Source organism: Xenopus tropicalis, chromosome 3 (genome assembly GCF_000004195.4).
Source record: "Xenopus tropicalis strain Nigerian chromosome 3, UCB_Xtro_10.0, whole genome shotgun sequence".
NCBI classification, from domain to species: Eukaryota; Metazoa; Chordata; class Amphibia; order Anura; family Pipidae; genus Xenopus; species Xenopus tropicalis.
This window is the reverse complement of record NC_030679.2, coordinates 45,806,165-45,822,084: the sequence shown is the minus strand read 5'-3', so window position 1 is coordinate 45,822,084 and position 15,920 is coordinate 45,806,165. Positions and strand designations below refer to the sequence as shown.

Here is a 15,920-nt window from a genome sequence, read left to right as displayed (position 1 = left end):
ATAACAAGGTCCAGAGATATGAAAAACAATGCTATTTCAGCCACTCAAACATAGCTGCGACAAAATACATCCCGAAATCCCACTATGTGACCTTCATGCTTAGTTACCAAGAATATTGGGCATTTATATGGGCATTTTCCCTATTTCTAACCCCAGTTTCCCACAAGGGGGTACCCCCACAGTCTGGAAACCCAAAAGGGGGTATCCCCACAGTCTGGAAACCAGTGAGGCAATTCCTACTAATCAAATAATATGTATAATGGTTCCATGAAAACATTTTGCAACTGTTACTGTGGGTGAAGTACAATACAAGCAAATTTAGGGTGCATACAATGCCTGCACACAAAAAGGCTATATTTGTCAATCCACTCTATTTACAAATAGGAGTTACCTTTGATTAAAGGGCAGTGAGGAAGGAGGATCCTACTGTTTGCACAGAATATTGCTACATACATATGATAGGGGGCTGCCATATTACTTTCCTCTACTGAGGTCAATGTAAAGTCTTTATTGCATAATTATGGCAACTACACTCTACACTATCTATTTAAGGGTATTGATTCTTTAACAACTAAACATAATAATAAAAGGAACTTGTCTGCCTTCTTTGTTTTACAGTGGAACAGGAAATCTTTATGTTCGCTGCCATGTTAATGTTCCATTCCTTTAGTACAGCGGTTCTCAACCTGTGGGTCGGGACCCCTTCGGCGGTCGAACGACCCTTTCACAGGGGTCGCCTAAAACACATATTTCCGATGGTCTTGGGAATAATTTATTGGTTGGGGGTCACCACAACATGAGGAACTGTATTAAAAGTTTGCGGCATTAGGAAGGTTGAGAACCACTGCTTTAGTACATCTTATTTCCAGTTAAAAATACTTGAGTGTCTTCTGATAGTAATGATACTTAATGACACAGGTTCACAAAGAGACAAGGAAACAAAATATACTATAACAGCACCATAGTCCATGTTTACAGGGCATCAGTTTGGTATGGACAGGGAACATTAGCAATGAATTCCTGTTCATCCTGAGTCAGACCATACACTGAGTATGTGCAACATTTCTAATCATGGTAAGCTGGAATCCCCTGCTTTAAAATATTTATAGCATCAGTAGGGAGTTTATGCTGTGTAAATTACATGCTTGGAATAACTGATTAGCCATCATTTCCAGGAGAATTTATCACCAAGATATTCACATGTTGTTGAACTACAAATCCCATAATCAACTGCTTGCTGTGTTTCATGTGCTGAGAGACCCCAATCTGGATTGTTTCTCTACTAAAATATATTAGAATAAGTACATTTAATTCTAGGTGACAGGATCCCCTTCAGCTTTGCTGTTCTGCTATTCCCAGAATGCCCTCAGATTGTTGCAGTTACAAAAGATGTCAGTCACATGGTAGTCAAACAATAACACCCAAAAGTCTTATACCAGTCTGGTAAAATGTTCAGCCCCAAAGACCTGGACAGTAGTTTCCTATGGCAGAAGATGCTGGTTGCCTAAGATGCAATTTCTGAATTTCTTATACTTGTTGCTAGACGATTACTGCCAAACGAGGTACAGGTATGGGATCTGTTATCCGAAAACCCATTATCCAGAAAGCTCCGAATTATGGAAAGCCCTTCTCCCATAGACTCCATTTTAATCAAATAATTCAGAATTTTATAATTGATTTCCTTTTTCTCTGTAATAATAAAACAGTAGCTTGTAGTTGATCCCAACTAAGATATAATTAATCCTTATTGTGGGCAGAACAGTCCTTTTGGGTTTATTTAATGTTTTATTGATTTTTTAATAGACTTAAGGTATGGAAATCCAAATTATGGAAAGACCCCTTATCCGGAATACCCTTGGTCCCGAGCATTCTGGATAACAGGTCCTATACCTGTATGGGACCTTAAATCCAGAATGCTCGGGACTTGGGTTTCCCACAAGGGGGTACCCCTACACTCCTACAGTCTGGAAACCACTGCTATAAAGTGAGGCAATTCCTACTAATCAAATAATATGTATAATGGTTCCATGAAAACATTTTTTACAATAGGCTGTGGGTGAAGTACCATACAAAAATATTTATGGTTAGCAGGCTGCCCCAACTGCTGCAAAAGAGGCAGAACCTCCCAGTAAAGGGATGGAGTCTAGGCAGATGCCCAATTAATCCCCATGGCAGCACTGCACTGCAAGCAGAAAACAAGTGGGCATGGCCAATGTGCTGAGCAGATCAAGTCACTGCTGTGAAGAGAATTGGAGCTATCAGTAAATTTGCCTTCCCGCATTAAGGTGAAACTATATCAACAAAAAGTTCCTTCTAGGTCCCCTACTATGGGGGCCCCAGCTGAGCTTAAAGGGCCATATGTGGCCCCTGGGCTACCTATTGGGCATTACTGAACAAGGGACTGGAGTAATTTGTAAAGAAAATGACTGCCCTGAATAACATAAAGGAGAAACCAAAACAGCTACATATATTTCCAATGACTATAACTGTACTGGCTTTCCAGGAGAAATCAATGTTCTCGGAGAAGCACATTTTCCTTGTACACCACACTCCCTTTCCTGCAAATAAAGAAACACTACTGATTAATTGAAAGGTTTTAAAATAATAAAGAACATGAGCAAAAGTTGCATCTTGAGGCACACACATTATATAGTATACTGATATTAGGGCATTACTGAGGCACCATACAGATCAGAACATTCCAGTAACATAATATGACTTTAACATTTAATTTAAAACCCCAAATTATGGAAAGGCCATTATTTTAAAGGAGAATGAAAGGTTCATTTACCTGATACCCTAGACAGGTGCTCCTGTTAGCAGAAAACTGCCCCAACTTGGGGTACCTGCATAGAGCGATCCTCTTCCTGCTTCTTCTTTCTTTACGTGGGTGCGCATGCGCAGTATAGTGAAGAGCAGAACTTTAACAAAAAGCCAGCCTTTTCACTGTACTGAGCATGTGTCAACCCCGAGATCGCAAAGAAAGAAGAAGGGAACAAGAGGATCACTTGCTCGCAAGTAACTTTGGGCCAGTGCAGTTTTCTGCTAACAGGAGCACTAGCCCAGGTAACTGATTACATTCACCGAATGGTGTCTAACACACCTTGGCACCTCCAAGTGATTAAACTTTCCTTCTCCTTTAAGCAAATAATTCTAATTTGTAATAACGCACTTACATGCTTAAACAGTACTTTACAGACATTACACATCATTCACATTAGCCCCTGCCCCAATAGAGCTTACAGTCTAAGGTACCTATCAGTTTCACACCCATCAGCCAGACTTAATCAGGAGCCATTTTGCTAACAAGAGACAAATTTCCTGTTTGTGTAACTTGCAGTTGAACAACTAGAAGCTGCAGGCTACACATACCTGATATGAAGTACTACTGACACTGCTCTGCCTAAGTACAACTGCAGCCCTTTTGCCTGAGAAAGGTGCTAAATCTGTAGGGCACAACAGATTTTACTTTCCCTTTAATATGACTGCTGCTCTGCAGTACTGCACAAACACCTGGTTGCACTGCACTAATAACAGCTCTGGCACCTAGAATTCTCAGCCATACCTAGAGTTCACAGTAACCTAAAGGCCAGAAGACATGTGCTACACGCAAGCTGATGCAGCTTAATGATTTGCATTCATTTTAAGGTAGACAGAATGCAGTAGTCGCATTATGCAAAAATGACTTCATGTACCACACAGCAAAACCCAAGTCTGCCTTCATAATTCCCAAAAGGAAAGCAAACCTTCATACATTCAGGTTTAGTGGCCTGAAAAGACTGGAAACCGATGAGGGAAGTTAAGGTACAATGGGACCTGGAGGGGTGATCTGGCTTTGCTTAAGGATGAGAAGTGGCAGGAGAATATGCAAGTAAATGCTGGGTTAGAAGAGGGTGAAGGTGGATTAGGATGCAGGACTGCTATGGTGTATACAGGTATAAAGAGTTGCAGGGTCCATTAAATATGCAGGAGACATGCTGTGTATATAGAGTTCAATGCAAGTGCATGAGAATGTTTTATTCATTTATTACCTGCGGCATACTCACCAGAAACAATGCTGCCTATGCTAAGTCCATATTTATGTGCAAATAAATATTGTGTTGATATACTTCAAAAACTATAAAGGAACAGGAGTACAACCTGTGTGTAACCAAAATAAACACACTTGGTATTCATATAACTGTGCACAGGTAAAAAAAAATAAATGCTAAAATCAGTTAGAATCACCACTGAAATCATACGCATTATATATCACAAGCATTGCCAACCTGTAAGCAGTCATACAACTACAATTCCCAGCAGCCCTGGCCATGAGTAGCTAAACAATGGCATAACGGCTCTGGGTTGAGCACTCCCGCTTTTATAAATATATATATATATATATATATTACAGTGGCACTCACTAGGTGCATGCAAGGGATTAGTGAATGCAAGTAAAATAGGTACCCAGGATATAGAAACATCTAACTATACACACTGCCTGCCATGTGTGAGACCTGCATTGGTTACACAGACACTTAGCATTAGCTCTGATTCTTGCTCATTCAACACAGGGAGAGCTAAGCAGCTGGCATTGGGGTTTTAGAGGTTCAGTGGTTAAAGTGAATACATCTGAATGCAAGAGATCGGCATGCACAGAATGAAATATACATCTGCATTCTTGGATACGGTTTATCTGTGCCCTTTGCACATGGATGGGCGAATGGCACATAGCAGTGATGCTGCCCACACAGCCTGTCTCTCACACACAAACACACGGGCAGCACTCACCTTTGTATGTGTTCCCATGATAGATCAGCCCTTATCCTGTGCCCCTCCCTAGGCAGAGAATCCCCGGTACTTGGGGCTGCAGGTAGCGCTGTGATTGGGAGCAAAGCTCTGCAGGAGACGGGCAGACAGAGCGGTGCCAGCCTTTTGTTGCCTGGTACACTGAGCTGACAGTCTGCCTTCCTCCTTCCCACAGCTCCCTCCCCCACATTTGGCTTGCGATGGGAGAGCCTCCCCAGGCTGTGTCAGTTAGCGAGTGCAGCTCCTGTGTGTGATGTTGGCGGCACACGGACGTGCTTACATGTCACTGAGTGCCCGCAGCTCGGGTAGCTGGCAGCAAGCTTATCTACAGTCCCACCTACAGGCTGCAGCCCTAACTGCCATTTCCCTTCATGTAGTGCACAGGCAATGGGGTGATGTGGGCAGCTGGGCATCCCTATAGCAGCCACAGGTTGTGACGAGCAGAGAGATTTCCCTCATGCCCCCTCTCCCCGTTGCTCAGGGGCCCTTCCTTCCCATGCTTCCCTGCTCTTTCAATGTGTCTCCTTTTCTATCTCTTTCAGCCCTCTTGTGACTTTCACTGTTTCCCATCATTAGTATAATTGCTTCCTTCCGCTGCCTGCCTACATCCTCCCCGGGGCTTCTCCTTTCCAGTCTGTCCCCATACACTCCCCCACAGCAGCCTATTACTGAGCCGCCATGCCCACCTCACCAATACCTAAATGCCCTCTCTTATCCCCTCTCCAGCTGCTGTCTCTCGCCCTCCCTTTTTGGTTCAGCAATCACTAGTCCGCCCTCTCACTTTCCCCAGTCCCTTCGCCTGTGTCTGTCTGTTTAGGGACAGTGCTTATCTGTAGCATGAGCCTTATAGAGCTGCGCACACACATAGGATTTCCTTTTTTCCCTGAGGGAGGGTGACGTTAGTATGAACTGTCTGTGTCCCCAGTGCCTGGGTTCCCTTCTCTCACTTCTCACCCACATCCTCCTCCCACAGCTATTCCCCCACCTCCATCCTTCCGCTCCTCCCCCATTCATACACAAAAGACTTCCTGGTTAATTGACTATGTCAAAACCTCATTGTGCAGTGCCGAGTTATAATAAATAAATAAAAAGGACATGCCTGTGCCGCTGACAGTGTGGGAGTAATGAGCGCTTGTGTCTGTGTGCGCACACGTGTAGTGTGTATGTGCTGGCATGTGTTGGTGCATTCCTATTCATTACATGGGACTTAGTTGTTGTCATGGTAACAGGATAACCAGGAAATCACGACACTCGGAGACACACAATGTGTCAGCACTTGTATTGGGGAGAGGCTGGTGGGGGAGTGCGAAGGAAACATTGTTCTAATAACGGGTCTCATTGCGTAGTGTGAATTGGTTTGGAAAGGAAAGTGGCACAGTTTTGCATGTAAGACTCAAAGGGGAGGATTAAGCGGGCACATGGTCGTCTGGCCGTCGCTTTTGCTGACAGGAATTTTAGAAAAACCAGCAGCAGCAGCATGTCGTGTATCACTAGGCAGTTGCCAGGGCCCTTACAAATCTATCATCGTTTATCCGGTTCTGTTATCTTAAATGTGCTTAACTGCACTCCTTAGCAACAGGCTGTAGCTTGCAATGTGCCCTTGCTCCTTCTAAATGAAAAACGTCCTCCAGTGCCAGACACAGATAGCTGTAAGGGAAACTAATGTTTGACATATTTGGCAGTACTTCATAGTTAGAAAACTCAACTGGTCACTTTCAGCTGCTTGTGTGCTGCTGCCTGTCAAGGACCTGACTGCCATGTGCTATACATTATAGATATATTTGCACATTTGATTTAGCCCATAGGCTACGATCCTTCGATCCTTCAGTGTCTCTTACAATGGGGAATCATCTTCTCCCTTGCCTCTTTCTGTCGGGGTTCCCCAAGGCTCTGTCCTGGGCCCCTTACTATTTTCTCTCTATACCTCCTCACTTGGCAAATTAATCAATTCTTTTGGCTTTCAGTACCACCTCTATGCTGATAATACTCAGATCTATCTTTCCTCTCCTGATCTCAACCCAGAGCTTCTAACTCGTGTCTCTTCCTGCTTGTCCGCTATCTCCACTTGGATGTTCCAACGTTACCTTAAATTAAACCTCTCTAAAACTGAACTCGTTCTCTTTCCCCCATCCAACGCCCACATTGTTCCAGAGGTATCTATACAGGTTAACAATTCTACCATCACCCCATCTTCCTAGGCCTGGTGCCTTGGGGTTATCCTTGATTCTGCCCTGTCCTTCACTCCTCATATCCAATCACTTATCAAATCACGTCACTTTCACCTAAGAAATATCTCCAAAATACAATCATTTATCACCCAAGATGCTGCCAAAATTCTTATTCACTCTCTTATAATATCTTGCCTGGACTCTGCCTTCAAGAGATCTCTAATAACACATTTATTTAGAGAAGCTTACCCTACTCTAGTTTAGCAATACCCTGTGCCAAACCTCTCACGACTCTGGTCATGCCCATTCCCACACCTTGTGTCTCAACCCTTTCTCCTTGTAGATTGTAAGCTCTTTTGGGCAGGGCCCTCTTCACCTCTTGTATCGGTTATTGATTGCTTTATATGTTACTTTGTATGTCCAATGTATGAAACCCACCTATTGTACAGCGCTGCGGAATATGTTGGCGCTTTATAAATAAATGTTAATAATAATAATAATAGGGAAATGCACTGCCAATGCATAGGCACTAGCAGGGTTGAGGAAGGTTTCCATCCACTTTAAAAAAAGGGATAAAACCCTTCAATAAAACTCTTCCATTACACTCCTCAGTTGGTATCGCAAATGTAACATTATCATCTTTATGTTATTTAACTGAGCACTTTTTCATGTTGACCAATGGGACTGATAGCTTGGGTTGCTACCAGTAAGGTCGGGCTGTTATTACTCACTTGCAGTTCCATTTATTATACCATGTCATTCCACCCCAGATCTGCACCTGGCATGCCCCTGATCCACCCTAATGCAAACCAGTATTGTAATTTAAATGTGCCACCAGGGGGGAAGGCTGTCCCTGACTTGCCCCGAACCTGGCAAATTTCCACCTTCATTGCATCACTGCTTCAGCCTCTTACATCATTACTCGGCCCCCTTCAAGTCCCATGCCCTAGCATGGACATAAGGCAATAAAGTCTACAAAAGGTGGCAATCCTACTGAAATCAAACACTAGAATAGGGGACATAATGTTCACAATACATGATAGGTCCAGGTAGAGAAGTCTCAGATCTTCAGCTTAGGGATATGATTGGGAGTCCAAGGAAGGCACTCACAGGTAGCCATGACCAGGCATATAATGGAGCCACAGATTTTATGACAGAAACATATAAGAATCATAGGCTTATACCATTGCAACTGAAAACCAACAAATAATAGGGTAAGTTAAGAGATCGTTATCTAGGCCATTGAGGGTATAACTTACATATCTGAATTAATCCCTTTGAGAAAGCTTTGTATATGGTTAGAAATAATGTGTCCAGGAAATATAGTACCTGCTAGAGATGTTTTCAAGGTTAGACTGCAATAGCAAATCAGCACAATTTCCTTACAATTTTTTCATAGAGTGAATGTGCATAAATTGTCTGTTTTTTCCTCATATTTTTATCCACAATCCAAAATTCTCTAAAAGGGTTTGTTCATCTTTAAATCAACTTTTATTATGATATAGAGTGTGCAATTCTGAGACAATTTGCTATTAGTTTTCATTTTTTATTATTTGTGTTTTTTTTTTCAATTATTTAGTTTTTTGTTCAGCAGCTCTCCAGTTTGAAATCAGCAGCTATCTGGTTGCTAGGTTCCAATTTAACCTAGCAACCAGGCAGTGGTTTGAAAGAGATAGAGATTTGACTAGCAGAGGGCCTAAATAGAAAGATAAGTAATAAGTAGTAACAATAACAATACAATTGTAGTCTCATATAGCAATAGTTTTTGGCTGCTGGGTCAGGGACCCCCATTTGAAAGCTGAAAAGATTCAGAAGAAGAAGGAAATATTATTCAAAGACTATACAAAATAAAAAATAAAGACCAAATGAAAAGCTGCTAAGAATAGGCCATTCTCTAACATACTAAAAATTTACTTGAAGGTGAACCACCCCTTTAAAAAAAAAAAAAAAATTATTAGCCATTTTAAAAAAGGCATTTGAGTTTGGACATTATTTTGTTGCATGTAATAAACAAACACTGGGCTATTTTTTGGCTCTTAGTTTGTTCACCAATGATGAGGAATCAAGAACTAATTGGCTAACCCATACTGCAATGTTTAAGTGTGACTCAATATGGCATCTTACATACTTTTTATTTATTTATTTCTCTGGAAATAATTGTTTTGCCTTTTCTAACATTAAGTTATCTGATAAGGCAACATATTAACTGCAGCAACATATTGAATGTAATGCTTAAAATGTAATTTACCTAAATACCGGTAAAGGTATGCGACTTGTTACTCAGAATGCTCAAGACCTGGGGATTTCCAGATTAGGGGTCTTTCTGTAATTTGGATCTCCATGCCTAAATATTGTTTGAACATTAAGTAAACCCAATAGGATTGTTTTTCCTCCAATACAAATTAATTACTGCATTTCATAGTTGGAGTCAAGTTCAAGGTACTGTTTTATTATTACAGAGAGAAAGGAAATCATTTTTAAAAATGTAATTATTTATTTAAAATAGAGTCTATGGGAGATGGCCTCTCCGTAATTTGAAGTTTTATGGATAATGGATCCTATACCTGTACTAGTTCTAATATGCATTATGTAGGATAAGCTTCAGATGTCCTAAACATATTTCAGTTATCCAATATAAAAGAGAAACCAATATGGCAAAACATCTGCACATATGCTCTAATGGAATCTATTGGAATAAGAATGTCTTTTCAATACCTGGGACAGAAATAGTGACTTTAGGATGTAGGGGGTAAATAATTCAAATGTTTATGTAAAAGGAAAGGAAAAAAAGGATCACAGGGTTCCCATAAGGATTCCTTGGGTCTCTTATGCCTTCCTGGATATACCACAGATTCAGTCCCTTTGCTGAGAATATCCACCCCTTTCTTAGCAGTCCAGGTTTGCTGTTTTTTTCTGGGCCCCTGATTGTAAGCTCCGCTAGGACAGTGAATGGTGTGGAGTTTAAAAAGCTGTGCTATATGAATAGTAACAAGTAGCCCTTAAGCTGGCCATACACGCACCGATACTATCGTACGAAACCTCGTTTCGTACGATATTCGGTGCGTGTATGGCATGTCGGCGAGTCGACCCATATCGCAGGAAGCTGCTGATATCGGACGACTCGCCGATCGGCCAGGTTAGAAAATTTTGATCGGGCGCCATAGAAGACGCCTGACCAAAATCTGCCGTCAGGGCTGAATCGGCAGAAGGAGGTAGAAATCCTATTGTTTCTACCTCCTTATCTGCTGTTTCAGCCCTGACGGTGTGTGGCGGATCTGACGATGTTTCGTGCGACCGATGGTCGCACGAAACATCGTCAGATCGGCACGTGTATGGCCAGCTTTAGACTGTAGTTATATTAAGCTAAATCTCCAGGCTTGCAGGAGTGGCCTCTATTCGGCAGCTCTTCATTGTGTCACAACACAGAATATCTTGCTGTAGTACAACAGAATACATGACAGTATACCAAGCTATGGGAAGAGTCTGTTCCCTGCCTGTATCCCATGTGATGCTATTTAGAAAGCTGATGCACCAGTTAGGCATGCAGTGAAGCTGAGAGAGACTGACAGCTCAAGTAGGTAGATTATCGGTGCCCAATCCTGGATTTGTCTGCTGTAGCCTGCTACTTTTACATAATAGTTACTGTATGTAAAGTACTGCTTGTCCCTAGCATTTAAGTAGTTACATCAACAAGGTCAGAGCTCCATTAAGAAGGAACCAGCAATCAGAACTGCAGAAAATAAGTGCAAAGTAAGTCGGGCACTAAAAAAAGGTGAAAGTCCCCAACCTGCAAATTATAGAGAAAGAGGCCTTCTTTGGAAGTATAACCTCATGCTAAAATGGCAAAAACACCTCTCACAGTAAGAGCAGCAGGTTATCTGAGTCTTTTCTGTTGCCAGATTTGCTCTCTTATATAGTTTTATTTCCATTTTTATTTTACTTTTATCCTTTGCAGTGTTCTCAGCAATGAAGAAAAGTCAGCCCAGATAGGTTAACAAATGAACATACATATACTGTACTGAATGCAAAGACCCTGTCAACAAAGCCCTTGAGACATGCTATACCCCACGTGCCTGTGCCAGTCATTGGGAATACATGGCCAAACGTTTTTAATGTTAAGATGACAGAGATATTGGGAGCTTCTGTGTATGACTAGTGTTAAGGCCGAAAATATCATGTAGGTCCATGCTTCAATATTATTCAGATATTAAATCTAAGCATAGCTTAATTATTATAATACAAATATACCTACATACACATATATCCATTATGCTACGTGCAAATATTATACTGTGTGGTTTAGATATCAGATATTAGTCTAGGGAAAAGAGGAATTTAATAGCCTGCAGCTCAAGAAACAATTTTGCTTAAAGGAGAATACATATTCCATCAAAACATCTTTTTTTGTGCATCATTTCACAGTTTGAGGGATGAATATTATAACTGTCTCCTTTAAGAAACTCATGTTTAGGAAAAGTCATGATGCTTAAAGAAACTTTGCTTATGGAATGTGCTTAATGCCGAATTAAGGATAAAATGCCTTGCTGGTCAATCAAAATAAGCTACCTGATGATGCTTTGGTACCAGGTTAATAAAAGTATTGTTCTGTGCTGGATTTAATAAAGCTTCCTTCTCTGATGAAATACGTTCTGTGACTTGGCTGAAGTTCTGTGAGTTACTCACCCCTTGGTTATCAGGACCTAACACAAGGTACAAGCACAAGGTCCTGCAGAACTACAAGACCTCCACCTAATAAACGGCTCTTTGCATGATGGAAGAAAATGTAATTCTAATATAGACACAACATACTGTATATACATTAAAGATTTTCAATGTAGATGTTATTTCTACAGCAGTATCTGTCAGCTGTTTGTATTCTCTGCATTACTAGTTCTCACTCCTGAAACAATGTAGCAAAAGCTAGATGATAAATAAACCTGAAAAACTAACATTGTTTCTGGAGTCGTAACCAGAGAGCAGACATGGATATACAAATGTTGTTTTCAGTTGCCAATACATTTGCAAATAACTAACCTTTTTTCTTTTTTTATGAATTTATAAGGGAAATATATGGGAGAATATTTTCTTCCATTATGCAAACAACATTTTTTGGGTGGAGAACCCAAGACCTCACCTTCTGCCAGGAATTCTATAATCCAGTAATAAAAAAAATAAAAAAACAGAAAGCCAGTACTGTCTAATCAATTGTACAGGCAAAGGAATACTGATTTAGGGCCCTTAGACATGGGTATTTCTATGTGTTAGATTGTAAGGCCACCCTAGCAATAACATAATGATGAGTACAAAGCAACTTACCAGTGGCTAGTGCTCATTCCTTACACTTGTGATCTGATTCTTGTAGAACCCAGCAGTGATGCCAGGGGATGTAAAGCTGTGGCTTGGCTAGCCCCACAAGCTCTCCAATACTGAAAGTTACTCATTAAACTTAGGCAAAAATCTGAGCAAAATGTTTCGTAAATAGGGTATGTTTTGGGTATAAATCAAGTCTGTTTGTACATCAGGAAATATTCAGCTAATCATTACCTAGACTGTATTCATCAGCTTTTGTGCCTTCTGTCTTCTGTGTTTTGCTGAACACTAGTGTCAGTCACTTCCTAAGTCAGCTGGTGTTGATTCAGAAAATTCTGGTAAAACTGGATTAACCATTGTCTGACCCAGCCAGAGCCGATTATGTTAGCAAATACTATATTTTAACCAATAACACTGGCATTGAAACTGCCAAGTTCACACTCACAACCACGTTCTCTTTTAACCCTTAAAATTATTAAGGTGAATTAGCAATAGATCAATCAGAATTCTATATGCAACATATATTACACACACTGCAATAGGGAACTGATCAGTCCCTTGCCATATATGCATGCCCTCAGACTAGATTGAACCTGAATTTTCTATTGAATGTGAATAGAATTATTGGTCCGCGTAAGTTGCCATAGGCTGTATGGGCCTCTGTGTAAGCCTATTTTCAATTTCAATCCAGACCTGGATGCCATCTGCTGTAATTTATACTCATGGGCCCTCAGGAGGAAGTGGATTGGTTCTGAAAACGTATGGAGGCACAAACCTCCCCTAAAAATATCCATGTTGCCCTTTAAAAGCTAAAATTATTGGGGGTTGCCAATTTGCTACCCCCCAGTGACTAAAAACACTACTTTGGGCCAACACTCTTCTTTAAAAAAAATTGAACCCAACAGGTATACTTCGTACTACTATCTTCATTCCCTTTTCCATGTATGCACAATAGAATCATTGACTTTGGTGCACTGCACACAGCACCCTAGGCATGGCCCTCTACAGTATGCAGCCACATTATTTTAGTTTTTTTGGTTTTCTTCCCTCCACCTAAAAGATTTCAGTTTGTTTTTCAATTAAGTGGTACAGTTTATAGGTCACATTAAAGGTGGAAAAAGTTCTGAAATTATTTATCTTTGTCTCATTTTTGTAGAGCACAGGAACCTGACATTTTACCAGGGGTGTGTAGACTTTTTATATCCACTGTAAGTGCAGGATACTCTGCCCATACACTGATCATACTCAGTACCCACCTCAGCTCAACTGCTGGAATTAGGCTGGCATCAGGCTGTATCAGGGTGCTATGGCCCGGGGGCAATTGTAATCATTTTAGTCTCTGGAGGCTGCCTAACAAATTGACACCCCATCTGATTTGGATTTTCTTCTCCTTTTATAGGCAAAGAAATGCATCAAAAATAGGCAAATGAAAGTCATCCGTACCATGGCTATGTCAGTTATGTAATATGGCCTAGTGGGGGCATGACAAACTATCTTCACCTTTACATTTCAAATTTTGTGTGGTTTGACATTGGGAGATGTACAAACATCAGTAGGATGGACATACAGCTGTTAAGGTGTTTGTTACTAAAAGAAATAGGTTTAATGCCTTTATTGAACATAAAAAACAGGGAGCTTGGTTTACTCAGCAGGCAGGATTCTTACTGCATGTTCTCTTGCAATTGCTTTCAGAATGCACTATATGGCTGTGTTAAAGAAACAGCATACTTAATACTCAAAGGTAATTGTCCTCCAATGCAGGCTCTGTTTTATTTGATAACATTCACATATTTACTTTAGGCATTAGGAGTCATTTAGGGGGCACAACACTAACATTTCCATAATGCTTGCCTCATTAAGTTCTATTATTTTACCAGCCCAAAACTTGGATGTGACTTAACAGGGGCATAACAGTATGGGGATAGACCAGTAACTTACTGGGGCCTGACTAATATACAATTTCGATATATGTTTGTTAATCAAGTCATCTTCCTGCTGGGTCATGAGCCTCAAAAAAATGTTTGCAGCATGGCCCAGTTACTTCTAATCATCTAAGCTGCTTTGTACACAACATAAATGCTAACCTACTCTAATTTACAACTCACTATTATCAGCCAAGATCACATTACAGCCATAATAAATTGTCCTTATGGTTGAATAATAACTAGTTGGCACTTTCATACAATCATTTTTTGTGTTTATATTGTACACAGTAATACAACAATCAGGTCTCAGTTACAAATGGACAGTAAAGCAATTATTATATGATATATTAATATATGTGTATATATATATATATATATATATATATTTATACACACACATGTCCCCAAATGCATTCTGTGGATAGATCACCTTGTAGCTCGTGCTCTTTAACAAGTAAAACCCTTGAGTAGGTAGGAGTTACAGGGTGCAGTGTGGGCCTACTAACTGGTATAGTTTGAGAACTGCATCCATATAACACAAAGGTTTTGTAGCCCTGATTCTAGTAGTGCACAAGTTAGCCTCGACAACTGCCCATATCTTAGGGGCACATTAAGGAAGCTGTATGAAATCAGTACAAAAATGTCAACTATTTCTACTGTTACCAGTATATACAGCAAAGTATAAGAACTCCCTGCATTTTTGGTGGGGTATTAGCAGTTCCTGGCCATCTGGCCTGGACTAGGTTTTAGAAAAGGTCCTGGCATTTCAAGTACACAGATACCAACAACCCCCCCCCCAAAGGCCAACAAATAGTGACTATGGCATCTTACAGCAGAGGGGTCTGGCACTTGCCAGAATCCACAGATTGCTGGTCCAGGCCTGCTTGACATAAATGAGCTTGGCCAGTGTGAATCATGGAAGAATCTATGAGTTTCAGTTCTGGAATATCAGGGGGTATGCTAACAATGTGATTTTTTAATTACTTTGCTTGTAAAGTCCCCCAGCCATCTCAGGTGTTATGTTTTTCATGGACTCAGACTTCAGACTTGAATGTATGGATGACTGACGTGTTCATGGGTAAGTCATTTTAACCCCTAATGCAACAATGTAAATATAAGGGGAAACTGTGATCGGAGGGCCTTGCAGAGAGAGAACCCCTCTATGTCTCCCCCCCCAATTTCTGCATGTTTCCTGCAATTCCCTGTTCATGCCCCCTCCCTATTTAAAAGGATTACTGGAGGATTAGGGACATGGGCCCAGTAGTTGTTGGTGGTAGGTTGGCCGAGGGAAAGTTATACCCCTGCTTTTCGGTGTCTGTGTATATGAGATCATAAATTAGAGACCATAGGAATTAAACATACACCTAGAAAAAAAAAATATAAATATATATTCATGTGCGTACAAAAAATGTATGTACCACACAGTTCCTAATATGTAACTATGGCAACAGTTGCCAAGGAAAACGAAACCGTTCTTGGGAATTCTTTTCCAGGTTTGAAGAAAAAGGCACAAACGCATTCGCTTGGCTGGAAACACAAACAGAATGGAGATAAATGATGAATGATACTTGGAGAGTGGGCACGAGGATTGAACTCGGAATAATAGTACCTCTTCTGTCGGCTGTTAACATTCACCTGTACGGCAGCTTTACTATGCACTGCTACTCTCATTTTAATTCGGAAAAGTATCCTATTTACAAGTATCTTTTATTTACTATTTTTGTAGACA

The 15,920-nt window shown here is 40.7% G+C and overlaps 1 protein-coding gene across 3 annotated transcripts in view; it reads right to left on the bottom strand.

The window, feature by feature from the left end:
• The window catches only part of prr7 (proline rich 7 (synaptic)), a 32,758-nt gene extending 20,392 nt beyond the window's left edge, over positions 1-12,366 (bottom strand). Inside the window, exons 1-2 of one of the 3 annotated variants that reach the window (XM_031898837.1) lie at positions 4,771-5,743; positions 4,047-4,140 (exon numbers count right to left, since the gene is read on the bottom strand). The gene's annotated coding sequence lies outside the window, so the exon portion shown is untranslated. Of the gene's footprint in view, positions 1-4,046; positions 4,141-4,770; positions 5,744-12,272 lie in introns of those variants that run through there. The other 2 variants (XM_031898838.1, XM_002936941.5) reach the window with 2 other exon arrangements.
• Between the last annotated feature and the right edge of the window lie 3,554 nt (positions 12,367-15,920).